At 43.2% G+C, this 23,755-nt stretch overlaps 1 protein-coding gene and 1 pseudogene across 4 annotated transcripts in view; one reads left to right on the top strand and one right to left on the bottom strand.

Moving 5' to 3' along the window:
• Positions 1–5,494: 5,494 nt before the first annotated feature.
• Positions 5,495–23,755, top strand: part of Hdac9 (histone deacetylase 9) — an 855,384-nt gene continuing 837,123 nt past the window's right edge. For 2 of the 4 annotated variants that reach the window (XM_060367035.1, XM_060367042.1), the window contains exon 1: positions 5,495–5,685. The gene's annotated coding sequence lies outside the window, so the exon portion shown is untranslated. The other 2 variants (XM_060367053.1, XM_060367049.1) reach the window with 2 other exon arrangements.
• Positions 16,456–16,573, bottom strand: LOC132651952 (small nucleolar RNA SNORA17; annotated as a pseudogene).

Below are 23,755 nucleotides of genomic sequence, written 5' to 3'. Positions count from 1 at the left end.
TGCATCCTATTAGTTTTTTTAATGCAAAAACAAAAACAAAAAAATTTGTGTAATCCTCTTCTTGAGTCTTACATTACTTCCTACTCCTGAAGTGTGGGCTGTACCCTGTGACTTCCTGTAGAGGAGCATTGAACATGAAGAGGATAAATTTACAGTGGAGGCAGCGGACACATTCTCACATAGTTACGTTTCTTGGGGGATGAGACTCAGTCTAAATATGAAACCCATTTGTTTCACAAATTCCCAAACACATAGACTGAGGTAATTTCATTCGATATTTTTAGGGTATCTAGGTTTTGACAGCAACCAGTTATATGAGGTCACCTGTGGGACTTTCCACTTACCATGTCATATTAGCTTACAACCATTAAAATTTGGTCATATTTCAGATTTGGGGATTAGGGATACCCAATGCCTAATAGAGACCTTATTTCTCTGATCATCTAAAACTTTTCGTTAAAAATAAAACCTATTAAAACCACCAGAATTAAAAAGGAATTACCCTGTCTTCCTAAAGCTTAGTTGAGGAGAAAATGAAGCCAGAGTAAAATAGTCGTACAGAATCACAAAGAGTGCAATATAAGCTTGAACAAAAAGCATGAATTGTTAGAAGGAATATTTTCTGTTAAAGTATAACCTAAAATGTGTGAATCAGCCATAGCAGCCAGCAATTTCTTTCTGAGTTGGCCCTGAGTATCTATTAGAATGATAAAGAAGAAAGCTCTCTGCAATGAACTATGCATTATAGTGGTGGAGGTAAATAACACTAAGTTAAAAACAACCTCCCCAAAATATAAGAGCAAATTTCATTTCAAGTAGACACAAAGGTCTACTTCATATGACCACTGAACTCCTAGATATTTATATTTTTATGCATTTCAATCACACTTTTCTAGAAAATCCTTTTGGAGAGATGATAGAGTTCATTGTTTCTCTTGGGGCTGATGGTACTAATACAGAAAGTGAAAGAAAGTTAGAAATCCTGGGCACTTGACAATTACAAAAAAGACTCCATTTTGAAGCATAATAATGGCAACATACAGCAAGCTATTTCCAACTTAAAGCAATCCCACTGAAATCAGGGACAAGATAAGGCTGCCCACTCTCTCCATATCTCTTCAATGTAGTACTTGAAGTCCTAGCCAGAATGGTAAGACAACTAAAGGAAATCAAGGAGATATAAATGGGAAAGGAAGAAGTCAAAGTTCACTATTCACATATGATATGATAGTATTCCAAAATGACCCCCCCCCCATATTCTACCAGAGAACTACCACAGCTGATAAAAACCTTCAGCAAAGTGGCTGGATACAAAATTAATTAAAAGAATCAGTAGCCCTCCTGTATACAAATTATAAATGGGCTGAGAATAAAATTAGAGAAAAAACAACTTTCATAATTACCTCAAATAATATAAAGAATCTTGATGTAACTCTAACTAAGCAAGTGAAAAACCTGTATGACTAGAACTTCAAGTCTCTGAAGAAAGAAATGCAAGAAGATATCAGAAGATGGAAATATCTCCCATACTCATGGATTGGTGGAATTAACATAGTAAAAATGGCCATCTTACAAAAGCAATCTACAGATTCAATGCAATTCCCATCAAATACCAAGACAATTCTTTACAGAACTTGAAAGAACAATTCTGAACTTCATATGAAAAAACAACAAAAAAAAACAGAATTGCTAAAACAATCCTATATAATAAAAGAACTTCTGGAAGTTCCTGACTTCAAGCTATACTACCGAGCAATAGTAATAAAAACTTCATGGTACCGGCATAGAAATAGACTAGTTGATAGGTGGAATCAAACTGAAGGACCAGAAATAAACCCACACACCTATGGACACTTGAATTCTGACAAAGGAGCCAAAGCCATCTTTGAAGAAAGAAAACATCTTCAAAAAATGGTGCAGGTCTAACTGGGTGTCTACATGTAGATAGATGCAAATAGATCCATGTTTATCACCTTGAACAAAACTCAAGTCCAAGTGAATCAAAGCCCTCAACATAAAACCAATATACTACATCTATTAGAAGAGAAAGTAGGGAAGAGCCATGAACTCACTGGCACAGGAGACAACTTCCTGAACAGAACACCAACATCGCAGGCTCTAAGACCAACACTTAATAAATGGGACCTTGTGAACTTGAAAACCTTCTGTAAGACAAAGGATACTGTCAATAGAAGAAAATGACAGTTTACAGATTGGGAACAGAACTTCACCAATCTTACATTTGACAAAGGGATAATATCCAAAATATATAAAGAACTCAAGAAATTAAACACCAACAAACCAAATAATCTAAATAAAAATGGGGTACAGAGCTAAAAAGAGAATTATCAACAGAAGAATATCAAATGGTGGAAAAGCACTTAAAGAAATGCTCAGTGTCCTTAGTCATCAGGAAAATTCAAATTAAAACAACTCTGAGATTCCATCTTACACTGATCAGAATGGCTAACATCAAAAACTCAAGTGACAGCACATGCTAGGGAGAATGTGCAGAAAGGGGAACCCTCCTCCATTGCTGGTGGGAGTGAAAACTTGTACAACCACTATGGAAATCAATCCGGTGCTTTCTCAGAAAATTGGGAATAGTTCTACCTCAAGAACCAGCTATACCACTCCTGGGCATATATCCAAAAGATGCTTCAGCATACATACCACAAGCACACTTGCTCAACTATGTTCATAGCAGCTTTATTCATAATAACCAGAAACTGGAAACAACCTAGATGTCTCTCAACTGAAGAATGGATAAAGAAAATGTGGTACATTTACACAACAGAATACTACTCAGTTATTAAAAACAAGATAACCATGAAATTTGTAGGCAAATGGATGGAACTAGAAAAGATCATCCTGAGTGAGGTAATCCAGAACCAGAAAGACACTCATGGTATATACTCACTTACAAGCATATTTTAGCCATATAGTACAAGATAAGCATTCCACAATTCTTTGACCCAAAGAAGATAAGGAACAAGGAGGATCCAAGGGTGATGCTTAAATGTTACTCAAAATAGAATAGAAAACGGAAGTGGTTGAAGAGAGATCCAGGTATGAGAGGGAGCACACAGAGAAATGAGGGTGTAGACCAAACCTGGGGTGAGTGAGTGAAGAGGACAGAGGGCCTGCAAAGAGAAGAGAAACCGTGGGCAGGGGCTGGAAACCCAAGACAGGGTAGGCTTTTGGGAGGATATGGGGTGACTCTAGCTGAGACTCCTGTTGTAGGGGTCATGGAGACTGAAGAGGACGCTCTCAAACAAGAAAGGACTCCTAGTGGAGAACCAACCCACCCACAAAAACTCCAACCTAAAGTTTACCTTTCCTATAAGACGTGCAGGGATAAAGATAGAGCAGAGATTGAGGGATTGTCCAACCAATGCCTGGCCCAACCTGAGACCCACCCCACGGGAGAGAGCCAACCTGTGACAGTATTAATGACACTCTGCTACACTCATAGTCAGGAGCCTAGCATAGCTGTCTTCTGAGAGGCTTCACTCAGCGGCAGATTGAAACAGATGCTGAGACTCACAGCCAAACATTGGGCGAACCATAGGGAATCTTGTGAAAAAATGGGGGCAGGGGGTAGAAGGACCCTGAGGTGGCAGGAGGTGCACAAGAAGATCAACAGAGCTAACTAACCAGGGTCCAGAGGGCGTTGTGGAGACTGAAGCAGCAACCAAGGACCATGCATGAACTGGACCTAGGCCCCCTACACAGATGTAGCAGATGGGGAGCTCAGTGTTCATGTGGGTTCCCTAGTAAGAGAAGCAGGGGCTGTCACAGACATGGACTCTGCTGCCTGCTTTATGATCACCCCCCGCTGCCACATCAGTTCTCAGGGGAAGAGGAGGAACTCAGTCTCGATGAACCTTGAAAAGGTTCAGCCAACGAAAACACCTCTGAAATGGTTCAGACAACACCATTGGTTTCACCACTGAGGACCCACTATCAAGATTCATTTTTTTTCTCCTTTAAAATTATTTATTTATTTATTACAATTTATTCACTTTGTAGCCCAGTTGTAGTCTCCTCCCTTGTAGTATAGACATCAACCAAGCGACCTGACTACTTGAAGACATCATTAAGTCAGTGGCTTTTTTCTTTTTTCACTCCCCAACTCTCCATCTCCCTCCCCTTCACCCCCCCTTTTTGTTTTCTTTTTCAAATATAAGGCCAACTGACCAATTCCTGGTGCACGAATTTATGACTGGGGCAAAGTGAGGGGGTACACTAACAGAGTTACATCCGCTACAAAGTGCTGAATCACCTTACCTGTCCAGAAAGAACCGCCATCCGGTTGTCCTAGCTTTATGGAATTGGTAGTCAGTTTTAGAGATGAACCCAGCCACCGCCAAACCTTGCACAAATCCCATTGATCTCTTGATCCCGGGGACCTGAGCTGAAAATGAGGGCACTGCATGTATGTGTGTAATCTGTGAGCTAACCGTGTGTGTTTTAGCTGGCACAGAGGAAAACCACAAAAGTACATGTAGACACTTGCTTTTATTGGTCTACGTATCACCGTTTTATTATCATTATTAGCCTTTTGGAGTGAGCTGTTTAGCATTAGAAAAATATATGCAGGATTAGCCTTTTTTATTTTTATTTTTATAGAACATTCAGTGTTGCCTACTTTACAAAGCGATTTACAGACCTTAGGAGTACTAGTATAGACAAGTTATAGCTGTAATTTCTTTTTCAGTCCCCAAGGTAAAATGCTAACACTGAAGACGCCCTCTAGGCAATTCCCGAACCCACCAGTGCCTCCTTTCTGCCAGGAGGGTTCCAGAGCGATGCTGCACTCATCTGAGCAGCCTTCAAACGCAGCAAACCTCAATCATACTCCCATCACCATATTTACTCACGTTTCTCGTTTAGTCCAACAACAACAATCACCACCATCAACCACAACATCTCCCCCCCAAAACGTAGCATCATTTTTGTGAAGATTCCCCCGACCGTGAAGCGCTACGCGGGTGTGGGGACGCGCGCGATACTGCCCCACGGTTCTCCGGTGCTCGGCTCCCTGTCTGTCTGCGAGGCCGGGCGCGCACCTGAGCGGCCAGGGCAGGAGGGCGCGCAGGGCGAGGCCGGGGACCGCGCTCCTCGTCCGCACCGGCCGGGTCGGCCAGCCTGTCACCTGGCCCTCGCCGCCCCGGCCGCTCTCGGAGGTCCCAGAGGTTCTCCCGGGGGCCCCACCTCTCCCCAACCCTCCCCAGGCCGCTGCCCCGCTGCCCGCGCGCGTCCTTTCCGCACCCGCAGCGCCGCGCCCCCGGGTGGCCCCGCCGCCTCCCCGGGCCGCCCCGCCCAGCCGCGTCGGGGCTCGGGCCGGGCCCCGCGGCCCCCCTCCCACCGCGTCCCCCTCGCGCCCCTCCCCGGCACGCGCTATTTTTAGCCCGTCCTCCGCGCGCCGCCCGCCCGCTCGGCGCAGCTCGCCGCCGCCGCCGCCGCCCGCCTCCCGCACGGCGCGCAGCGCCCCAGCCTCGCGCGCCCCCGCCGCCTGCGCCCCGCCGCGCCCCGCCGGCAACTTTCCCTCCCCGCTCGGCCTCCTGCCTCGCCATTCCCTCCTGCGCCGCGGAAGATGGCTGGTTGGAGAAGGGGGCGAAGTTAGGGGGTCGCCGGCGCGGGGCGGAGGAGGGCGCACAGCCTCGGCAGGAGCGGGCGGAGGTGAGTGGCACCGCAGCCGGGGCTGGTGTTGCCCGGGAAAGCCCTGGGAATTGGGGGCTAGGCGTGCTCCGGCTGCGCCGCGGCATTCCCTGTCGGGCTCCCCGGGTTGGCAGCATCTCTGCCGGGACTTCCGCACCACTTGCTTTGCATCTTGCAGCCCGGAGCTTGGTGGGTACCATTGTCAGAAGTTGGGTGCTGGGTGGTGTTTTTGGTGAAGACCCTGGCATTTGACTGGGTGAGCCGAGGCGAGAGTCTCTGGACGGCTTTTACGCCCCCACCCCCCACCCCCACCCCTAGTCCTGTCGGATCCCTGCTATGAATGAAAAGTTTGTACTGCCAACGTGTTGCTTGAGGGGAGAAATACTTAGTGGGGTACCTTTGATGTTTGGAGGGGCGCTTCACTTCCAAGTCAGTACAGTATTGGCTTTTCAGAAAAGTTCAGGAGGTTGGAGGATGGGAGATGAAGCAGAGCAGTGCCCAGTGGAGGAGAGTGAGTCCTAAGCTTGTGGAGGTAAACCGGGGGTGTCGCCGCGGGGCTGGGATGCGGCGAGGACAGGGGGGCGTTCCCCGATCCCTGATTGCTTAGCTGGTAGCTTGGCTCTGAGGACGTCTCCCACTTGTCGGCAGTGAGAGGCGCTGGTGTCAGAGGCCTGTGTGTCTGTGTAACACAAGACAGAGCGACCCAGCTGCCCTGCAGATCCAAGGCAGCTTGGCTTTGCCAGTTCCTGTGCTGTCTTGAAGAAGCCTCCTGTAGGTGAGTTTCCTATGCTCCCATTTCAGGAAAATCTGCCACGTTTGTTTTCCCTGTCGGGAAGGTGTGTGTTTTCCGCGAAGAGGAACTTTCAGATGAGCTGTAGCATTTTCAAATCTGTGAGAAATGCAGTATAGATACATACACATATCTCAAGACTAGGCATAGCCTGGAAGGGAGATACACAGAGCTTAAAAAGTTTAACTCATACCAGAAAAGAAGTGAGGAGCTAAGCACCTCCCCCAATGTTATAGCACTTATGCAACTGCATATTTTGGTGGGCTGAGACAGTTTATAGAGTATAGATAAGGGACTCCCAGTCGGCCGAGCATGCTCATGTTTCCAAACCTTGTAGAAATCACCGAAGTCTAGGAAAACAGAGTAGGTTCACAGAAAAAAAAACAACCTGAAGTCTTTTGACATTTGAAAAGGTCTAGATGTTATTTTCTGATGCCCCAGAAATCTTTTTAATTCTGTAATTAGTAACAGCACAGAAGAAGTTGCAGTTAATAAATGAGGGCAATTTAAAAATCATGCTTGGAAAAAGATACCTTTTGAACTAACGTTTGGTGCTTTGGATGCTTATTGTGGAAATCATTGTGACTGAAAATTTCCTGTTCTATATGTTTGCCTTTTACCAAGGATAAATAGTCTTTCTTATCCTTTAAAACCGCTGTTCCAGTTTGGACCAATTTAATTACACAGACTTGAAGTCATTAATGAGCTTTCTGGAAACTATTCATGTTCAAATGCTTACAAGCAATATTGTGTTTCAGAAAGAACAAGTAAGTTAGTTGTACAGTTTTCCATTTGCTCTCATGTATGTTAGTCTGAGTGGGTCAGATCTCAAGATGAGAAGCATTTACTTAACATGTCGCATGTGGAAAAAGCTAAGGTCTTTAGACACGTCACAGCTAGTGAACAGGTTCATGTGTGGGTGGGTTCCTGAGCCAGAGCTCTGATGGGCTACTAGCTAGAGGGAGAGGCATGACCCCTGCTTTGCTCTCCACTGCAGAGTGGACATTTCAGGTGGACAGAAGGTGTGCAGGAGGAAGTTAGCAGGTGGAAATGAGGTACCAGCTTGTAGATGTGTGCAGGTTTTCTCTTTTCTTCGGCCTTCCTGGTCCTCTCCTTCAGGTGCAGCCTACTGAGCTGCCCTTATTGCAAAGTCGGACTGACATTGGCCCAAGACTGTCACACTACACTATCAGAGTATGTAAAAATAATGATAATGCTTCTGAAACGGAAAGGTTATTTTTATATGGTTATGCTTGTAACTGAGCTACTTTATTATAGACTTCATGGAGTTACTCTCGTGTGTGTGCATGTGTGCGTGTGTGTGTATGTGTATGTGTGCATGCCTGAGAACCTTATAGCTTTGCTTCTCTTTGAGGAGTCAAGGAATTTTAAATTCTTAAGACCAACTAAAAGATAAAAATTTGACTTCTTCAAGGATACCCATAATTCATTTTATGTTAATATTTTCATCTAAGGGAGTATTAAGTTTTTACGTCCTTCATTTTTTTTATTAGGGTGATTTTCTTGAATTGTTTAGACATTACAACATGCTATACTTTACACTCTCTGAGAGGGGAATGTGTATGTTATTCTTAAGTAGAGATATGGAGAAATAGCTAACAAGGAGAGTCATTTGAGAAACATATGGACATGATAAAATCCTTCTGTATGTAGCATCTGTACCTTCTCATTAGTGAAATAGTGAAGCTATGGACATTTTTTTTTGTTTGTGTGATTATATCCAAATGTGGCTTTTTTTATTTTTACTTCAATTGATTTTTTGTTTTAAAATGTAATTTATATCTATATTTAAGTTGGTGGGGTTTTCTTTACTGCTTGAAGCCCCTTTCTCCCAGTAAGGATAACATAATTTTATTACATATACTCACAGATATTGTTTCCAGGTTGTTATTATAATTCATAGATTTCTTGGTCATTCCTCCGGAAAATGAGAGATAGGTTTTAGAAAGAGGATGACAAGTAAATGAATAGACCCAAGATGGCACACTAGAGAATTTGTGACATTAAGGATAATGATACACATTTATCATTTCTTAATCATAAGATCAAGCTACTGTGGCAATATCATGGATTTGCCCGTCCCTAGATTTCAAGCCTCGCCTCTACAGGTACGTAGACTAGATGTCACCAGTTAGAGCCTGCAGGTGTTCTTGCTCTTGGATCACTCAGACTCTAACCTCCAATTGGAACACAGATAAGCAACTGCAGTTTCTCCAAGTGGTGTGCATTCACGAAGGCACTCCATAGCCCACATCTTGACTTCACTGGCCTTGCCTTAGCAACCTCGTAATGTTCCCTTCCTGGTCGGAGCCCCCTCGGGTTGATCAATTCACTTGTCGACTTGAGAGTCAGCAGGGAGAGATCTCTTGATGTGGTTTTTGAGAAGAAATAATATTCTAGAGGTCAGTAATGGAACACCTATCCCAGAGCCAGATGTTGGAGAGGAATCATGTAATATGTATCAAGGGTGTGTACTTTCTCCCTCCCTCCCGTCCTCTCTCTGTAGGTCTGATGCTTCGGCATAACTTGCTGTCTGATGATTGTGAACAAGAGATTTACTGGGGAAAAAAAAATCTCACATTTTTAAAAAAATTCTGTGTCGACTGAGTCTTAATAAATAGATGTTATTAAAAGAAATCACACAGCTACTTGTTCATCTTTTACTTCATTCTACTGTGTTCCCTCTATCAAATCTCAACGGAATTTTCAAGATAATTGTGCACATGATTTGTAGCAGCCAAGGTGATAGACTTGTGGTATTTGTGCTGTTGGATTCAGAAATGAAATGTATTATCCAGGATACAGAAGAAAGCATTGCCATTTCGTAGAAAACGAAGTCTTATATAAGCTCAATATTTGTTGAAAACAATTCTAGGTTTTTATGTTTAAACTAAGAAGACAGTACCAGACACTGTCTATCAAGTTAATATATATTTACTATCCCTTCTCTTAATGTGTGCTTCCTAGAAGCTTATCTAAATGATTTCAATATGAAGTGCAGGGGAAAGTTGATGACTTACTGTTGACTGTAATGGATTTGGTTTGCAGACTCAAAGAGAGAACATGTCTTACCTGTTGTATGAGCAGCAGGCGGGGAACAACAGGGTGTTCTGAAGCTGGTGGGTGTTGAGCCTGCCGGAAACGGTACTTTCTCCCTATTTGTACAGAAGCTGTTACAGCAAGTGAGTGCGGACCAGCCCCCAGAGAATAGTGATAAGTGGAATTTTCAAGAAAGGTAAGATTTGGACAGATTATGTGCCAAGGTGTTTGGTAGCAGATCATGAAGACTAATGTCAGTTACTTTAAGTACTAAATAACTTCATTGGAGAATACTGATTGTTTTCATTTGCTGTTGCTGCTTAGCTCATTGCAATGAAGTTATCAGCTTAAAACAACCACGTTACCGCACGTAGCGCAACGAGGCCCTCTAACCAGGTGTCTCTCATCAGGACTTGGTCAGGGTTGCAGTTTCGTCAGGGGCTCAAATGGACAGTGATAAGCCTCCAACTCTCCTCATACTGTTAGCATTATTATCTTCTCGTAGCTGTAGGACTGAGGTTTCCATTTCCTCTCTGGCTGTCAGCTCCAGGCTATCTCAGCCCTTGGAGACTGCTGGTAGGCCTTTACTAGGGAACCCCCTTGCAGGCACCCTTACAACATGGCAGCTTGCTCTCTTGGGGTTTCCATTTCTCTGCTTGGGCGAAGCAGAGGCTATATTATGGTATGATATAATGATGACAATTACTTTGCATTTTCCATGTCTATGCATTTAAAATTATTTATTATTTTTTATTACATGTGCATCTATTTTGTTTCCATGCATGTCTGTGTGATGGTTTTGGATCCCCTGGAACTGGAGTTACAGACAGTTGTGAGCTGCCATATGAGTTGTGGCTGGGAATTGAACCTGGGTCCTCTGGAAGAACAGTGTCTGTTCTTAACTACATAGCCATCTCTCTAGTGTATGTATGTATGTGTGTATGTGTGTATGTATGTATGTATGTATGTATGTATGTATGTATGTATAATGCTAGTATAATGCAGTCAGTAGAGTGACATCATCACCTTTGTGGCATTCTGTTGGTTCCGCTTGTATTTAAAGGAGGCCATTGGATGAAAGCATGCCTCATTGGAGGACACCTTAGGTTGTGTCTACCACATTGCCTGGCTCACAAAAGCTCTAGGACGGTGAGTGGACCTGGCTGACTCCCTCAGGAGCCAAACTCGCAACACCCTTTCAGAACTGATCCTGTGAGATGCTTTTTTGCTGTCAATGCCCATACCCCAGCTTTTGTCAGGGAGGTTATGCCTTCTCACATAGGAGAGGATTCTCTGTGTATAAATAAGAATGAGGTTCAGTTCTTATGGCCAGAAAGAATGACATATGTTCACTGCTTAAGGAAAGAGAAAGAAAGAAAAAATCGGAGAACAGAAACTTGTTTCACAGATCGTTTAAATTTTTGCCCAGCTTGGGACACCTGACTGGAGCCGTGCTAGACCCTCGAAAGAGAGCTCTTCTGGGGTTTAGGATAGCGATGGTGGTGAAGGCCCACAGCGGAGTAATGGTGGCGAGAACCGAACTGAAGTCTTCTTACTGATCAGTCAGTATCGGGTGTTAGCCTAGGGCCTGACTTAATTCACATTGAATGTTATTTCACATGCAGAACGCTTTTAAGGGAGTAAATCTCACCAATGCTTTCAAGGCTCGAGCACTGTGATTTGGAGCCCCATAGCATGGACTTTTAAATTCTTTCTAGAGAAAACAGAGCCAAGACCACTTGGAATCACCATACTGCCTGTTACCTAATGACGATGGGAGGCTATGTAGGAGCTTCAGGCCTATAGAACACAGCCTGTGCTCAAAACACTTTTCTAGGACAATTTCATCAAATCCAGACCTCAGCTTTGGCTGCCTGGTCCACATTTCCTTTCTTCTTCTTTCTTTCCCACACCGGGGTCAAGGGAGAGTTTGAAAGGTTAACTACCTTACCCAGGGTCATCCAACTGCGGGTGGCATCCGAAATTGAATGCAGGTCTGATTTCAGAGCCCGTAGTCTGAGCGCACATTCTGTACTCCCAGCAGTGAGCGAAGTCCCCCGGGGAAGCTCTTCATGCCCACATTGAAGTGTGTCTGTGCTCTAACTGCTCTTGGGGTCCATCATTCACCTTGAGAGAACTGCACGCTGGAAGATTCTGGCTAAAGATACGAGGGAGCGCAGGCGCTGCATCATGCTTTCTTTTATTTTCCCAGCAGGAAGCACAGATTATAGGTCTCTCTCAGATCTAAAAGTAAGAATAGGTGGAGGCTGTTCATTTTTATTTGAACTTTCCATTTTGGTTAAAATCAAAAGCTCCGAGTCCGTTTCCCCTTCTGTATGTAGATTTCTACTATTAAGTTAAATCAGGGACATTATGAATTCTCACCGCCTCTATGGCCATAGGGTTCTTTCTATAGCTTTTTCAGATGCCACTGTTTTGATCTACTTGAAAAGTCTATTGAGGCACCCTTCCTTTGTTGTTCTATTACTCAGTCCTCCTTTCTACTCTGTGGTGCCTCCGAATTCTATTCATAGATATTCTGCCGCTTTCTTCTATTTTATGTACTTAAATCTCTTCTTTAAATGGCTCTTGGTCCATTGATCAGAATCGCTGGCCAGATCTCCCTCCAGCCTTCCTGTGGAAGACACACTTGGTGTGGGACCCTGGAAATTGCATCTAATGTCAGTTAATTTTACAGAGTTGCACTGCACACCCCAATGCTCACGAGAGGCCGTTAAGATTTCCCTGGATATTTTTGTCAAACTTCAAACACTTAAAACTGAATATCCCAAGAAAATTCTCAGGTTGGACTGTGTAAGGTCAGGCGAATACCAACACACCATTCTGTGGAGGACAGGGAGGTGGGACATGGTGATTGTCTCACCTAGGTCCAGGTGTGTGCCCCTCTCAAGCACTACAGTCTGCAAAGAGGAACTGTGAGCTGCCCTCAGCTCGACTCGAGAGGACAGCGCTATCCTAATCCCAAGTAGGACTCAGAACACCTTGAACTAAACTTGTTTCTTTATGTATGTTATTTTAGCCTTTTTTTTATTTAGCAGTATGACTCTAAAAAGCCTCAGTTCCCTGCGTGACAGTGTTTTGTTCGCAGACTAGACCTAGTTTGTTCTTAGTACCTTTGCGTGCTAAGCCACTGTTGCTGTTAGCAAGTGGCTTGAATTTTAGCCAGCTGGAGCAGCCAGGCTGAGGGAATTAGCCCACAGGTAAAGAATCCAGCTGTTTTGTTTCGGAGCTGGGCATTTCCGAGGCCAGGTCCGCCACTGGTTTCCCCAGGATTATGTCATGCAAGCAGCGCACTCTTGTGAGCTGAGTTTCTGCCCCTTGCAATTACAGAACTTAATGGCTTTATTTTTCCTGCTTCCATTCACAGCGCATATTCTGGTCAGAGATATCAAGTCCTTGTTTTGTAGCCGAATCAGACTTTGAGTCCCCTGTGGCTGTGTTGGGACACTGGACCCTTAGGAAGCTGAGCTCCCTGTTTGGCTTTTCTAGGGGCTCCATGTGTGTCCCATCTTTTATTTTGTGACAAATTCTCTGATCAGTGTATGTTTGCCTCATCTCAATCTTCTATCCAGTGATTCCTCACAATATGGTAATGGGTTATAATATTATGATAATAGCTGAGTTCTTGAAGGCTTAGAAGTCGAACTGTAGTATTAATTTTTAAAGCCCACGATAGAAGCTACTGCCTAAAGAAACTCTACCTTTTTGGGGATGGTGGGGGGAGAACACAGCATTTTCATCTTTTTTAAATGTAGTGATATAGTTAATGTCCTGGGCAATTTACAGACGCGCTTATAGCCCCTGTACCTTTTCATGCCTCACTCCAGGACTATGACTGCTCCCTGTCCATGGCTTGATGGAAAGGACAGGGAAGGTTAGACTTGGTCGCCAAACCAAAAGCCACAGGAAAAGTGAGCTGATTTTACCTAGACTTATTTGCACAGTGTGAACTTGTTATTTTTATTAAGCATTTTGTTAAGTATGTGGTGACATAAAATGTAAATGCTTTTGCTTATAGATTTTACGAATTATTAAAACCCAAACCCAGTGAACAAATATTGAATGTGAGTAACAGAACTGATGAAATGAAAAGAAACTGCATCGAGTTATGTGACCGTAAATGCATGTTGAAATAACCTTGCCAGTGTTGGGTTTGGGGGTACAGGATGGAGTTTCAGCTTGTCTTTAATCCAATCTGTATTTCATATCAGTGTAAATGCAGAAAATATCCCTTGAATAGTAGTTTTAAAATGAATGAACAATATTAACTTCAAGAACCTGTTTGCTGGTTCAGAGTAATCAGACTTGATACATATCTGAAACCAGAAATCCATCAATAAACAATCCTAAAATATTAGCTGTAATGCAAAATCCACTGAAAATGCTGTAATTGTTTTGTTTTTCTTTTGAAAAATGTGATTATCACTGAGGAGATACTGGCTTCTGTGTTAATGAGCAAACCATATTCAGGGATGGCTGGGTTGCAGAACAGCTGGAGATCGGACTGTGTGGACATGTGATGACTGACCCGTGTGTGGGATGCTGGCATTCACACATGCTCTCTGCAGAGGAATTCATCCTCACCTTTCCTCTGCTCAGGCATTGTGTTGTTTGGTACGGTGCCCTGCGCTGGGTTGCCTGGTACTCACTAAGTAGCCCATGATGGCCTTGAACTTGTAGCCGTTCTCCTCTGTGCTTAGATTGCAGGTGTGAGCCACCCCAGATGGCAGGATTTGATTTGCTCATCATTTGTCCTTTATCTGGTATAACTGAAAACACTAAAAGAAACGGTGGAATGCCTGCTCTATAGCACTATTTTCTAAGTGTTTATTCAGAAATCAGTGAAGACAGAATTCTATAATGAAGAAAGAATTCTATATTTTAACTCATGGATTTGTGCTTAATTTACCAATTAACACATTTCACATCATACTCTTTCCTTTTGGGGGCATCAGCTTCATTGAAACTCTTTAGGCCAGAGAGTGTGCCCAAATTTATTGCCTTTCACAGCACGGAATGTATTTCTTAGAGCTGATCCCTAAAAAATGTTGTTTGATCAACACACTGTTTATATGTTATTATTTCTTATTGCTCTGTGAGTCTATGAGGGAAGGGTTTTTCTCTTGTTTGTTTTTTGAGACAGGCTTTCTCTGTGTAGCTCTGGATGTCCTGGAACTCACTTTGTAGACCGGGTGGGCCTTATAGATCTGCCTGCCTCTGCCTCCTGAGAGTGCTGGGATTAAAAGTGTGTGCACCACTGCCTGGCTTAATCCTCATCCTCATCCTCATCCTCATCTTCTTCTTCTTCAGCTTTTTATTGGTTCTTTGTGGATTTCACATCAGGCACCCCAATCCCACCCGTCTCCCCATCTCCTCATACCCATCTTCCACCCTTGCCACCTCCTCACAACAGAGAAAAAAAATCTAATTTGGAAGCTGTAGTGTGTCAGAGTGTGACCCACAGTACACCCTTTTGTTTATACTTCTTTGCTTGCAAATGCTCATTACCATGGCTTGGTCTGGTACAAGGCTTCTGGCTTCTTCTACTCTGTCAATGTTGGGCCCTCCCTGGGATTCCTCTTGGATATCCTGTTGTTGCCCTGTGTAATGGAGATCCTGTAGTTTTGGTTCTGCAGGACCTGCGCCTTTATGTACTCCAGCAGTTTGTTGATGGGGTAGATATTGGGGTAGGCCAATTCAAAGCCCTGCATCTCGGCCTGAGGGTTATCTGAGCTGGTCAGCCCTCCAGCTCGCCTGAAACCAGGCCTAGTTCTACCCTGTTGCCCAGGTAAGGGGCAGGGCCTGCTCATCTTAGTGTTGTAGCCTTTGGGGGCCTGGGCCAGCTCTCTCACCTGCCATAGATGGTGAGGGATGACAAAGGGGAAGAGGGCATCTTTCTCTTCCTATTCCTTGCCACTGCCTAGCAGACAAGAGGCAGGTCTGTCCCTCTTGTGTTCAAGCCCTCAGGCGGGCTTACCCAGGCAAGGTGCAGGGCCTGTTCTCCCGAGTGCTGCAGCTAGTGAGGGGCAGGGCCAGCTCTTCTGCTCTTGAAACCCCAGGGCCAGGTCTCTCACTTGCCACAGGGGGGTGAGTAATGAGGGAAAAGGAGAAGGAAGAAGAAGAGGAAGAGAAGGAGGAGGAGGAAAAGGAGGTAGAGGAGGGGTAGTCCTCCCTCTTCCATGCCATGGCACAGGAGATGAGTAGTAGAGCCAGTTCTTCTACGCTCCTCTCCTTTGGTGGGGCTAATTCTGCACAGCTCTCAAGATATCAACATGTCCCCAGAAGGCAGCCCAGACCAGGGGGTTCCACCTAGCATTTGGTGGCAACAGACCTCCTGTTGCTTCAGGGCCATGGACCCAGATATGGCACCTGGTGGCAGAACAGACTAGGACCCCACCATGGTCTCAGGTGGCATCACCGACTACTCGCATCATGCTGTTCCTCACTACCCTGAAGTCTCCAGTTCGACCTCTCTTCATTGTGCCCACATCCTTCTGTTTCTCTTTCTCTTCCATATCTCCACCACTTGCTTGCATTTCTTAGTGGCACTTGGAGTCTCTGAGTGTCTGGTGTAGTTTCAAGCGTGGTCTCAGGAGCACTATGTCATTCTTGTGCATCATGGCACCAGGCAGAGCTTGTCTCAGACATGGTCTGCCTCCCACCAGGCCTGTGTAGTGCCAGACTGGTGGCTATCTCAGGCTAGCTCCTTGTCAGGGCCCCATGGCACTGGTCTGGTGACTGTCTTGGGTTTGCTCCTTGCCCAGCCCATATGGCCCCATGTGAGGGTCATCTATCTCATGCTCACTCCTGCTGGGTCCTGTGGTCCCATGTGGGGTTCCTCTAGCCTCCAGTTTGCTCCCTTTCTTGGGAGCCTGTCTGGTTCTGAATTGTTGGTCATCTCAGGCTAACTGTTTTCAGGGACTATTAAGTTACCAATGGCTCAGACGTTCATAGGTCAGAACACTAGTGTAGACACAGCCTCTTTCCTCTCTACCACCTCCTGACACACGTGACACCTACAGCGTCTCTAGGGAGGGGCTCAGAATAATATTAGTGGTTAATACACTGACTCACAGGTGAGAAGTGCTTAGTGAATGTTCTCACTGGCTTTGGGCGTGCTATTTAGATCTCTTCTCTCCTGCACTGATTCTCATAAGAGGCACCAATGCTCTCCTGTGGGACTTTCTACCTATGAAGATCTATATGCATGTTTCCCAGTACCATAGCTAGTGGCCACAATTGTCTGAGAAGCAGCAGTGCAGTCGCGGGGGCCAAGACTTGAGTGCGCCTTGTTTAATTTTTATTATTAGTCTCATGTGGCTGGTGGACAGTGCCTGCCCAATGATAATGCTTTGCCTCAGAATCATTTGTTAATTTGTTCAATACTATGACTTGTTTTTGGCAGTGGTAGGCTGTCGTTATTTGATTTTGTCATCATTGGATGGATGAAGTGAGTTACATTACTTCAAAAACTGCAGCATATGTCAGCATGTTGCTTTCATTCTTTTCCCAAATGGCCAGCAATGTCGTGTGTCACCTCTTCAATCAGTCCCCTGTCAGATTTGGTTTTTCATCGTGTCCTTAATCTGGAGGCCTGGCCTTACTCACCATTTCACCAAAAATAGGTTTTACGTCTCTCTCTGTCTCTCCTTCTCCTTCTCTTTCTCCTTTTCCCTCTAGTTCTCCCCCTCCTCCTCTTCCTCTTTCTCCTCTCCCCTCTCTCTGAGACTCCCTGTCTCTGAGAGCTGAGTTCCCTTGCATTTACTAGTCTCTGTATTTTAATCTTCTCCTTTCCCAATAAGCCATTTAAACTCGGAATATCTACATGACTTTCATCAATACCACCACCTCCATCATTTTCACCTCAAAGATCTTTGTTCATGCTGTTCTAGTCCATATCTGAGATTATGAACTGTGTTTGCTGGTATTCTGAACACATTTAAAATTGGTTATTTAAAAAGGCCGTCTTTGGATAGTTCTCCTCCACTATCGATTTCTTTGTCCTTCTTGCTTTTTGACCTTTCTCTGTTACAGGGGGAAATAGGGAGCATTAACTGAATTTATACATATCAGAATTCAGTTCTACATAAATAATCCACCATCATAAGCTTTGCAGATGTTCTTCAAATGCATGGAATCAATGCCATAGGATGGCTTGTTGAGAAGGGCAGGGGTTTCCTTTTTTAAATGACCAGAGTCTTTCACACAACTCTTGGTTCTGTGAGAGCAAGACTTAGATTACCATCCTTCATACAGGTGTTGGCCTTGGTGTTGAAAATGCAGATATTTAGTCTAATTCCTCCCGCCCCACACACTGAATCAATTACAGAGGCTAACTATGCAAATTAATTGAAGCCAACTCTGCTGACATATAGTAACATATTAGAACTTTCTATTATTTTTGATTTCCTGTTGGCATTTTAATACATGGGGAAATGCGAATGTACAGATTTCCGCACAGAGGCTTATCTTTTGTTCAGCCCAGCTTTGTCACCCTCCAGTCTTAGAGTGCCTTAGCATTTCTCTTCATGATGATGTGCACAAAGGCTCTACGCTGTGCTTCCTGGATGAGTCACCCCCTCTCCCGAGTCAGTTTTGTGTGTACTGGGCTTTCATCTTGAAAGCCACCTTTCCCCAAAAGATGCAATCCCACTCTATTTCCTTTTTCATTTCAGCAGTACTACTCCCCGAGAGAACTTGCAGATGTGCTCTGGAATAGATTTCACTTGACCAGAGAAAACCTCACTAGCAACCTATAGAATTTAGACTCCTGTATCCACAGTCAGGTTTTGACAAGATTGTTGCCTTCACCAGACTTGAAGTTGGAAAATCTAGTCCTGCTTTGTTACCTTCCCCGTAACCCCCCCTCCCCATAAGCAATTCCCTTAGAAAGTCATGATGCTGTGGATTTGCTCCCATGCTTATTTGCAGTGGTTGGGAAATAAGAAGTTTGCTATAAATATACTTTAAGATCTCTTATCTACCTGTCTGACCTAATTTTTTAACATTTACCCACATGAATATAAATATTTGAGCTTAGTATTATACAGAACAGTAGTGTTTGCTATTTACAAAGTTCAGCAAAAGCCACATCCTGAAATTCTGTCCTGACTTGCTTGCTAACCATAATAGTCCTTTGAAGTTACTACTTTTGTCCATGGAAACAAATGTAATAAGCTGGCTTCTGTTATATTCTCAAAAGAATAATGTCAACCATGATGGCATTTTGGAATAATGGCAAGAGTCTTAATTTTCAGAGGTTGGTAGATCTGAACTACTCTGACGCGAATTTGTGATTCTGAAGTAGTAATTGGAAGACAGAAGAGCTTGCTCTATAGCTAGGAGCCAGGGAGATGGCCTCAGCGGGTGAAACACTTGTTCCACAAGGATGAGGAGCCCAGGGCAGATCCCCGACACCATGTAAATGCCTTGCTGACGTGGTGGCACCCGTGGCTCAGCACTGGCGAGGCAGCTTAGCTAGACCAACCAAATAGCTGAGCCCTGGGTTCAAACGAGAGACTTGCTCATTATCCGGTGAAGAGCCATCAAGAAAGAAACCCAGTGCCAACCTCTGACCTCTAGGGCATACACTGCACACATGTGCTCCAGGCATACACACAATTTATTCTGCTTCCTATTGTTTCAACTGTAACTATTTAAAATACACCTTCTTATTTTAAAGAGTAAATACCATTTTAAAGTCATCCCCATGGTAAAAATATCTTCTACCAGTAAGAAGGATTGCACACATAGGCGTGGTGGCACACGCCTGTGATTCCAGCGCTCAGGGAGGCAGAGGCAAGCAGATCTTTGTGAGTTCAAGGCCAGCCGGGTCTACAAAGTGAGTCCAGGACAACCAAGGCCACACAGGGAAACCCTGTCTCAAAAAACCAAACCCAAACTCAGCATTTGCAGTGCATCTTGCCTCCCTCAACCTGTCATCTTGCTATGCCTTAAAGGCTTATTTTTAAACATGTTTTGTGTACAGATCTGCTGGTAATGAAGAGTTTCAGGATTTGTTTATCTGGAAAAATCTTCATTTTGCTCCTTCTTGTGAAATATTTGTTTGATATAGATTTTCTAATAACCTTTTAAAAATGCTACTCCACTCTTTTCTCATTTGCATAGTATTTTATTCGAAGTTAAGTTTGTTCACGTGTGTGTCTACATGTATAGTTATATAGCATATGTATGTATGTACATACACTAAGTGTAATACATATTTATTAAATGATTATATTTAAGTTTCCTATAGTTTTGTTTTTTTTTTCTCTATGACTGGCTGTGAGTAACTTACTTGCTGTGTCATGGCTGCTCTTCATTTTTCTTTATGTTGTTTGATTGTACTTCTTAGGTGTCTGGGTTTAAAACTGCTGTTAAATTTGGAACAAAAAAGTATGCCATTCTTCTTTCAATTGGAGAGGGTTTATTTGCTAAATCTCCATCATGGATTGCATTTGTATCAGGCTCGAGGCTGTGTTTATTTTTCTTCCCATTTCTTCCACTTTATTTGGTATAGTTTCTATAGTTGTGCCTTCAATTTTGCTACCAGTGATCACATGTACTTTGCTTTTCTTCAACATTTTAAATTTTCATCTGTTAAAGTTTTATTTGGACACTTTAAAATTCTTCACAACTCTATTTAACCGTATGAACACAGTTAATGGATTTATAATGACTTTAGTAGTGACCACGATTACAAGTTCTAATGTCTTTTTCAATTCTTGATCGACTTTGATTGGCCTTTCTGCATGTTGTGAGTTGTTTCCTCCTTCTTTGTGTATCTGCTGTTTCTTCCTCTTCCTCCTGAAGTGGAGGGGATTGATCCCAGGGCTCAAGCATCTGAGGGGAGTACTGTGCACAGAACTACAAGCCCCAGCTTTCTGGATTTTCTTCAGCACTTCTTTTTTTGGGGGGATGCAATGAATGATTACAAAAAAGTTTGAGAGTTTTGGTTGTTTGTTTATTTATTTATTTATTCTTCTTTTTAAAATAATTTTTATTTTTTTATATTAATCACAGGTTATTTCCTTTGTATCCCAGCCATAGCCTTCTCTCTCATTCCCTCCCAATCCCACCCTCCCTCCCTCATCTCTGCCCTGCCCCTTTCCAAGTCCACTGCTAGGGGACGTTTTCCTCCCTGTCCATCTGACCCTAGCTTATCAGGTATCTTCAGGATTGGATGCAATGTCTTCCTCTGTGGCCTAGCAAGGCTGCTCCTCCCTTGGGAGGGAGGGAAGGTCAAAGAGCCAGCCATTGAGTCCGTGTCAGAAATAGTCCCTGTTCCCCTTACTAGGGAACCCACTTGGATACTGAGCTACCATGGGCTACATCCGAGAAGGGGTTCTAGGTTATATCCATACATGGTCCTTGGTTGGAGAAACAGTCTCATAAAAGACCCCTGTGCCCTGATATATTTTGTCCTTGTGGAGCTCCTGTCCTCTCCAGGTCATACTAACTCCCCCTTTTTCATATGATTCCACTGCCAAAGGTTTGGTTATGAGTCTCAGCATCTGCTTTGATACACTGCTAGGTAGAGTCTTTCTCCTACTTCCAATGTCCATCCCATTTGACTTTTTAAGTGGGGATTGATCATCTTACCCCAGCTCCTCTTTCTTGTTTATCTTCTTTAGGTGTACAGATTTTAATATATTTATCCTGTCTTTTAGGTCTATTACCCACTTATAAGTGACTATGTACCGTGTGTGTCTTTCTGCTCCTGGGATATCTCAACCAGGATGATCTTTTTTAGATCCCACAATTTGTTCCTTCTCTTCAACTGTTACCTCTGTCTATTCTTTCTCCCCTTGTGAGTGAAATTTAAGCAAAGCATCCTCCTTTGGATCCTCCTTGTTATATATATTCTTTGGGTCTGTGCATTGTAGTATGTTTATCATGTACTATACAACTAAAATCTGCTTATGAGTGAGTACATACCATGCATTTCTTTCTGCTTCTGGGTCACCTTGCTCAGGATGATCTTTTCTAGTTCCATCCATTTGCCTGCATATTTCATGATTTCCCTATTTTTAATAGCTGAGTAGTATTCCATTGTGTAAATGTACCACAATTTCGGTATCCATTCCTCTGTTGAGGGACATCTAAGTTGTTTTCAGATTCTGGCTATTACAAATAAAGCTTCTATGAACAAGCAAGTGCCCTTGTTGTATGGTGGAGCATCTTGTGTTTATATATCCAGGAATGGTAAAGCTTGGTCTTGAGGTAGAGCTATTCCCAATTTTGTGAGAAAGCGCCAATTTGATTTGTAAAGTGGTAGTACAAGTTTGCACTCCCACCAGCAATGGAGGAGTGTTCCCCTTTCTCCACATTCTCACCAGCATGTGCTGTCACTTGAGTTTTTGATCTTAGCCATTTTGATGGGTGTAAGATGGAATCTCAGAGTCGTTTTGATTTGCATTTCTCTGATGACTAAGGACACTGAACATTTCTTTAAGTGCTTCTCAGACATTAGAGATTCCTTTCTTGTGAGTTCTCTGTTTATCTCTGTACCCCATTTTTTTTAAAAATTGAGTTATTTTTGTTTGTTGGTATGTCTAAATATAGAAAAATACAAATAGATCCATACTCAACCCTGCACAAAACTCAAGTTCAAGTGAATCAAAGACCTCAACATAATACCAGACACACTAAATCTATTAGAAGGGAAAGTGAGGAAGAGCCTTGAACTCTTTGGCATAGAAGACAACTTTCTGAACAGAAAACCAACATTACAGGCTCTAAGATCAACCAATTATAAATGGGACCTCTTGAAACTGAAAAGCTCCTGTAAGTTCAAGGACACTGTCAATAAAATGAAAAGACAGCCTACAGATTGGGAAAGGATCTTCACCAACCCTATATCCAACAAAGTCTAATATCCAGAATACGTAAAGAACTCAGGTTTTGTTTTTAAGGTTCATCTCTAAGCATTGTCCCCAACACCGCATAATTGTGAGGGTTTTGTTGTTGTTGTTTTTTGTTTGTTTTTCTTCTGGTGTGTCTGGTAGAGAGAGTTACAGTTTCCTGCCTTGTTGGATGCTGGTCCTTTCACATGGTTCTTTGTGTGGCCTTTGGGGCTTGGGGTAAGTGGGGTGTCTCCTCACCTGCAGGTGCTGATCTCCTTTGTGCTGAGTATCTAGTGAGGGTCATCAGTAATTCTCCAGAGTTGTTTTTTTCCAGCTTTCTTTCTTCTACTGTACTTTCTGCTGATTGCCTGGTTTCCCATGATTCTTAGACCTTTCCTCTCACACCAGGAGAAGGCTAAGCCTGGACTTTCCTTTCTTTGATTAGGATCTGTAAGATGGCAAATTCAGGGGTCTTGTTACTCAGATTCCCTTTCTTAGGGTTTATCTCATATTTTTAATTTTAAAGGATTGTTTCTTGGTATTTAATTTTTGTGTAATTTCTACACAACTTAAATTTTTCTCAAACAAGAAGGCAAATCTAGTTTCTTTTGCTCAGTTTTGATGGAAGTGGATATCTTCCATTATTTATTTTTTTCAGACAAATTCTTGTTTGGTACAAATGTATTTGTTTATTTTTCAGTTTAATGTGGCTTTCTTTTTATTTCTTATTTTAACCATTTCTCAATTTTCTTTAAGTAATATTTTCTATTATAGAGATAAATGAAGGTTTCATAATTAGCTGTAATATACCATGCTTGATGATTTTGTCATAGCCCTTGTCATCCAAAACTATTTTATTTTTCTAAGACAATGTTTCTGTGTGTATTCTTGTCTGTCTTGGACTCACTTTGTAGACCAGGCTGGCCTCGAACTCACAGAGATCCCCCTGCCTCTGCCTCCCTGAGTGCTGGGATTACAGGCGTGCACAACCATGCCTGGCTCCAAACTATTATTTTTTTTTAATTTGCTATTTATTATTATTATTACTATTTACAATTTTGTGAGCCACCATGTGGTTGCTGGGAATTGAACTCAGGACCTTTGGAAGAACAAGGTTCTTAGTGTTCTTAACCTCTGAGCCATCTCTTCAGGCCCTGATCTATTCTTAATAACTGGATAATGTTGGTAGATGGTTGCAGTCCCACCTTCTGAGAAGACTGAGGTGGTAGGATCATGAGCCAGCCTGGAATATACCACAAGAACCTTATCTCATAGGTCACCACAATGCTACCAACCAACCAACAAACAAACAAAGTAGAAAGCAGTAAATAATCATTCTGCTTTTTACTAAAAAATACTTTGTGTCATATAATAT

This window comes from Meriones unguiculatus, chromosome 1 (genome assembly GCF_030254825.1).
Source record: "Meriones unguiculatus strain TT.TT164.6M chromosome 1, Bangor_MerUng_6.1, whole genome shotgun sequence".
In the NCBI taxonomy this organism is placed as follows: Eukaryota; Metazoa; Chordata; class Mammalia; order Rodentia; family Muridae; genus Meriones; species Meriones unguiculatus.
The sequence above is the reverse complement of the archived record's forward strand: the minus strand, read 5'-3'. Positions and strand labels throughout refer to the sequence as shown.